The sequence below is a fragment of the Entelurus aequoreus genome, linkage group LG08 (assembly GCF_033978785.1).
Source record: "Entelurus aequoreus isolate RoL-2023_Sb linkage group LG08, RoL_Eaeq_v1.1, whole genome shotgun sequence".
Lineage (NCBI taxonomy): Eukaryota > Metazoa > Chordata > Actinopteri > Syngnathiformes > Syngnathidae > Entelurus > Entelurus aequoreus.
The window spans coordinates 41182676-41189962 of NC_084738.1; positions in this window are offsets into that span (position 1 = coordinate 41182676).

Below are 7287 nucleotides of genomic sequence, written 5' to 3' on the forward strand. Positions count from 1 at the left end.
TTAATTTAATTATTATCATTATTATTATTTTTGTTTGTTTGTTTATTGACGCTTCTATGTGATTCACTATGACACGCAGGACGTGCTACGCCTGCGCATCATTTTTTTTTCTTTTTCTAAGTGACGGTGCGGTTCCGACTTCGAGTCCAGACCTAAAGAAGATATTAACAGGGGCGTCACTAGCTGTTAAGGACAGGGGGGGCTTAACAGGATGCGAGCGAACGTAGCGCACGAGCACAAAACTTCACAAACGGCTAACAAAGACTTAGAAATTATTCATTATTATTATTATTATTTCAGTCGGTTTATTTTCAATCTGTGTGCAGTACAACAACAAACATGGGTTTGCACGGTGACGTTTTGTTTACAGCAGGGGTGGGCAATTAATTTTTACCGGGGGCCGCATGAGCTACCCGAGCACTGCTGGAGGGCCACATCGACAATATTTCAATTAAATTTTGCTCAATATTATTTTTGATGTATACCGTAAGATAAATAATAATAATAATAATAATAATAATAGTAATACTTCAACATAGTGTGTGTAACAGCATTCCATGACTAATATATATAAATTAACATTAATAATAAATGACAGTAAAATAAGCACACGTATGACTGAGGAGTCATAGTGTAACTTTGTGTGGTGTTTGAGTTGTCCGACTTTTTGTGTGGCCTTAAACGCACCAGTGGTTTAGTGCTATGCGTGTTGGTGACAGATGACAAGTTGGTTTTGGCCTGGTTTGTACGGCAGAAAATGACTAATTTTTCGAGATAGAATTGTTTTACTCATGTTTTTGGTGTGGTTATGTCCGAATATAAACAGTTTTGTTCAATAAAGTGATCGATATAATTCCTGTCCTCGAAGCATCTCGATAGACGTTACAATAATTGAACGGTGTTCAATTGAACGGTGTTGACGAACACCATTAGGGCCGCTTGTTGTCACTGTCACTCAAAGTTGCATTGCAAAATTCCATAGAATAAATATGTTTATTTTGTTTAGAATTCAGATGGGATTTGATTTGGTGCGCGGCATATACTTGCTGCGCGCAGCGGACGCTTGAGCAGTGCGCAATTGCGCAGGCACGCACCTTAGGTGAGGGGACGTTGCTTTGCAGTTCATGTGTTGTTGAAAACACGGCATTCCTCATCAACTTTTCTCTTTTTGGCGTCTCGGGTGTAAACCGTGCATCACTTGTCGCTGCATGTGCACCTTCACTCGCAGGTTACACACGGACACACGCCCATAAATAATACTTTTCAAAATAAAAGCAGCACAGTTGTATTGCGCGCAGGACATAGATGTTTTTTCAACTTTATTTTGTAATTGCAGTTGTTCACATTCACTCACAATCACGCATACGTCCACACAGAAGTAATACAAATAACGATTTTCAAAACAAAAGCAGCACCATTGTATTGCACACTCGACATAGATACTTTTTAAAATTTATTTTGTAATTTATAATTGGCCTCACGCGGGCCGGACAGGGACGCACAAAGGGCCGGATGCGGCCCGCGGGCCGCAGAATGCCCAGGTCTGGTGTACACCATGATGTTGTCTAAAAACGTTTCCTCAATCCATTGTTCTATCTGGTAACTATTTAAATTTCTATTCTTTAGTAATTGCATGTTTACATTTGGGTTTTCATACATCCACGGTGGTATTGCAGGGATTGGTACTGTAGGGCTAATTTTAATATTATCAATTTGAGCTTTATTACATATGTCTCCTATTATCCACCCGAAACTATTCATTTTTTTTCTTCTCTTTTTCTTGGCAGTTTAGTAGCACTTGATGGGTTGGGTGTCCTTGCTTGGACCCTTTTAAGTTTGCCCAATAAACTGCTGACAGTTGATCTCTCCTCATATCTAAAGGTTTTTCATTCATCTCTACTTGAAATGCTGCAACTGGGGTTGATTTTGTAGCTCCACAACATAACATTAAAGCCTGTGATTGGATCCTGTCTATTTTCCCAAGTAATGTTTTTGAAGCAGATTGATAAATAATGCATCCATAATCAATAACAGATCGAATTAAAGTGATATATATTGCTTTCAATGTCTGCCTATCAGCCCCCCAGTCTTTACCCCTCAAAGCCCTCATTATATTTAACACCTTTTTACTTTTCTCCTCTATTTTGCTGATGTGGGTTGACCAGTTAATATTTTTATCAAACCATATACCCAAATATTTAAATACTTGTACCTCTTCTATATTTTCTCCATAGAGTTTAATTTGGAGCTTGTTTTGTACTTTCCTCTTTGTAAAATGTATGACTTTTGTCTTTCCAACAGAGAATCTTAAACCCCAAGCCGTTCCCCATTCTTGAACATTATTTACCGCTTTTTGAATCTTCTTTTCTATATGATTAGTATTTCTACCTCTCTTCCACATCACTCCATCATCAGAAAACAGTGCCACATCCACTAACCCTTCCACTTCACTAAAAACGTCATTTATCATTATTGAAAATAATACTGGACTTATTATACTCCATTGCGGGCTCCCATTTTCCACTTCATATACTCTGCTGTATTCAGTCTCTATTTTTACTAATATTGTTCTACTTGTTAAGAAGTCTTTTATCCATCTATACATTTTCCCTCCAATCCCAATTTTATTTAGTTTTATCAGCAACCCCTGTTTCCACAACATATCATAAGCTTTCTCTATATCAAAAAAATACTGCAATTATACTTTCTTTCTTTATTTGTCCCTTTCTAATTTCCTCTTCCAGCTGCACTGCTGGGTCGTTTGTGTTTCTTGCTTTGCGAAATCCACTTTGGTAGTTTTTTGTTATTTCTTTTGACTCTAAATAATATACTAGTCTTTCATTAATCATTTTTTTCATTACTTTGCCCAAATTTGAGGTCAATGCTATCGGCCTATAATTACCTGCCTCTTCCGGGTCTTTCCCTGGTTTGCATATTGGAATTATTACAGCTTCTTTCCACTCTGCTGGTAATTTTCCTTCTTCATATATCATATTATATAATTTCAAGACCACTTCTTTGCCAATGCTACTTAAGTTTTTGATCATCCGATAACTCACCTGGTCTTTTCCTGGTGTTGTATTTTTAACCTTTTTCAATATTCAAACCATTTCATTCAAAGAAAATTGTATATCTATAGTGTTGGTTAAACTGTTATCATTGTCTTCCATCATTTCCCCAATATTTAAACTAATTGTTTCTTCTCTCTTTTGTTTTTCTACATTTCTCAAATTATCATTACTGTGCACTTTAACAAATGTCTTTGCTAAAAGTTCTGCTTTTTCTTTATTTTCTACCACACACCGTGTCCCATCTTTCATCACATGATTTTTATGTTCATTTCTGATCCCTGACATTTTCTTGATCATTCCCCACACTTGGCCTAAAGGAGTAGTTCTATTTAATGATTCACAAAATGTTCTCCAATAGTGTTTTCTTGTCTTTTTAATAACGTACCTTACTTTAGCTTGGTGCCTTTTATATTGGATCATATCTTGGAAATTATGTGTTCTTCTCAATATTCTAAATGCTCTATTCCGTTCTTTTATTGCGTCTGTGCACGCTTGTGTCCACCACGGCACTATCTTCCTTCTTTTCCCATACTACTCCTTGGTATACTCTTTTTGGCTGCTTCCATTATGCACTTTGTAATATCTGTATTCAGTTGTTCAATATCTTGATTTATATCCACTTCCTTTAATGTCATGTCGGTACTTTCCCTAAATTGTCCCCAATCACCGTGATTATACTTCCATCTTCCTTCTATTTTAGTGCTTTCTGCCCTTTGGTTTATGTTTATGTGAATGAAGATTGGGTAGTGATCACTTCCTATAGTGCTGACTTTATTTACTTCCCACTCTACCTTTCCTGCTAACCCTTGTGACACTAGTGTTAAATCTATTGCTGTTTCTTTACCCGTAACTACATCTAGCCTTGTTCCCGTTTAACACTTTGTATCTTTCTTTATTATTCCATACTTCTACTCCTACTATTTCTAGTTCTTGTTTTTCTTTTAATATTGTATAATGCATGTCTTCTTTAATAAATATGGCACATCCTCCTCCTTGCCCATCATTCTTATCTTTACGTATTGTTATGTATCCTTTTATTATAAAGCTCAATTTTGGCTTCAGCCAGGTTTCTTGAATACATAGTATATGTAGTTTAGTTTTCATATTATTAATATATCCCTTTAGTTCCTGCCTGTTTGCTATTAAACTTCTGGCATTCCACTGAACAATTAACATGGCGTTGGATTGTGGTAACATGACTCTGTCTCATCTACTCTCTGTAGTTCACCTTGTACCTGTTCCCAAGATAGTTCTTTTAAATTTAAGAACTTTGCTGCTGCTTTGACAATTATTTTGATCTTCTCAGTTTTATTTCTTGCCTGTTCTGTGCAGTTTATTACATATGCCAGGAACACAACTGTCCATGGAAAGTCCTGTATTTGCTGCCTCTTGTTTTTTTTTTCTTGAACTATTGTCACTTCTGTCTTGTTCTGAACTATTCTCACTTCTATCTTGTTCTGCACTTTCTTGATTTCTTACTTTAACTGCCTCTGCGTATGTAATATTTCTTTCTACTCTGATTTGCTGTACTTCTGTTGCCTGTTTCCTAATGACACATCCCCCATACGCTGCTGTGTGATTCCCGCCACAGTTACAACACTTGACCAGTTCATTATCTCCACATTGTCCATATTCATGCTCCCCTCCACACCTTCCACATCTCAACTTAGCATGGCACACACTAGCTATGTGCCCATAGCGTTGGCACTTGAAGCAGCGTACTGGGGGTGGGACGTAAGCTCTAACGTAAAAGCTTAAAAACCCAATCATAATTCTTTGCGGGAGGACTTCCTCGACAAACTGTATTAGTACAGATTCACTCTCCGTCTTTTCTCCATTTCTGAATGCCATCATTCTTGTCATCATTTTGACAGTACCCCCTTTTATTTGTCTTTTCAATTCTTCAAAATTTTCACCTCTTGGGATTCCTGTCACTACTCCACTTGCCCCCTTTCGTTCTCCCACTTACATTTTTTCCTTTATTATCTTATTGCACAGTTTTTGCAACCGCATTGCTTTACTCTTTTGCTCTCCATTTTTGCATTTAATCAAAAGTCGTCCGTCCCTGAGCACCTTCGCTATCTCCACCTCTCCGATGTCCTTCTTTAACCCCTTAACCAGTGTCATCAAACTTATGTCATTCATGTCTTGACTTGATTTAAATGTATATATGATCCTGTAATTATCTTCCATAGTCTTTTTCCTCTTTTCTACTTCTTCATCTTCTTTGTGTATTATTTTAGCACTCGATTTTCCTTCATACCCTCCACTCCCCTTCTTTCCTCTCTCCCCTCTAATCCTATCCACGTCCATACCTTCCTCATACATCCCGTCACTATCCCCTTCCATCTCGGTCCAGTCACAAAACAGCTTATGCACAACCGCCAAGAAGATTTGGATACTCTCACTTGTTTAGCCACCGCTCCTTGGTTTACTTCCGCCTTCCACTTTCCTCTCTTCGTGTCCGCTAAAACATTTGGTTCCGTTTCCCCGTATTAATGTTTTGTTTCACACCAAATATTACAATAATTACTCCGGGTCCTCACAACAATATTAGACCGTAGAGCTGCGCGATATACTGGTATTACAGTTAATACCAGTATATTTTGTAAAGCGATAAGTTGATTGGCAACACTAATGGCCCTAGTGTGTGAATGTGAGTGTGAATGTTGTCTGTCTATCTGTGTTGGCCCTGTGATGAGGTGGCAACTTGTCCAGGGTGTACCCTGCCTTCCGCCCGATTGTAGCTGAGATAGGCTCCAGCACCCCCCGCGACCCCGAAAGGGATCAGCGGTAGGAAATGGATGAATGGATATGTATTTGGGACAGTATCGCTTTACCGGCATGTAATATATTTTCACGCTACATTACAGCCGCTTGCTGTCCTCGCCCCTTGTATGTTTATTGACGCTTTTTTAATTTAATTACATTTTTTTTTATTTTGTTTTGTTTTTTTGTTTATTGACTCTTCTATGTGATTCACTATGATGCGCAGGACGTGCTGCGCCTGCGCATCATACTTCTTTTTTTTTTTTTTAAGTGACCTAAATAAGATATTAAAATAGTCATTTTTTATAATCCATGCAATAACCTCACACAGGAAACCTTTAACACCATTTCTAAGGAAAAGGCGGACTTAGTTGGGAAGAAGTTTGCAGATATAGGCCTACATTGTGGTGGTCATTTGGATCCAACCCACAACCAACACAAAGAGGAAATAATAAGAAATAATACAGAAGTAGTCCAGAAAAGGCCAAGAGAGGGAACCGCACTCGACATGGGTTTTACTATCCATGAACTTAAAAAAGAATTGCACGGAAGTGGGTTTTCAGCACCAGGACAAGATCACTTAACTTAAAAAAGCCTTGCACGGAAGTGGGTTTTCAGCACCAGGACAAGATCACTTATGTTACGTCATGTTTAAACACCTACCTGAAGAAGCAATGATTGTTGTACTTAACTTGTTTAATAAGATATGGAGTGAAGGAGAAATGCCAGCCAGTTGGAAAAGCGCCCTGATTTTACCATTCAGTAAGCCAGGCAAAGACACAGCAGATGCAGGAAATTATCGGCCATTACGACCAACTTCTCCATCCATCCATCCATCCATCTTCTTCCGCTTATCCGAGGTCGGGTCGCGGGGGCAGCAGCCTAAGCAGGGAAGCCCAGACTTCCCTCTCCCCAACCACTTCGTCCAGCTCTTGCCGGGAGATCCCGAGGCGTTCCCAGGCCAGCCGGGAGACATAGTCTTCCCAACGTGTCCTGGGTCTTCCCCGTGGCCTCCTACTGGTCGGACGTGCCTTAAACACCTACCGAGGGAGGCGTTCGGGTGGCATCCTGACCGGATGCCCGAACCACCTCATCTGGCTCCTCTCGATGTGGAGTAGTAGCGGCTTTACTTTGAGCTCCTCCCGGATGGCAGAGCTTCTCACCCTATCTCTAAGGGAGAGCCCCACCACCCGGCGGATGAAACTAATTTCGGCCGTGTCATGTCTGTGTTCATGTTTTTGTTTGGCCATGTGCTGTTTTGTTTTTTGGACACTTCCTTAGTTCCTGGTTTCACTTCCTGGTTTTGTTTTGTTTCCATGGTTACTCATTAGTTTCACCTGTTCCACGTTTGGACTCACACACACCTGTCTCACGTTTTCACATTGTCATGTCACGCACCTGTTCACAGTTAGTCACGCACCTGTTTTCACTTATCATGTCACTATAT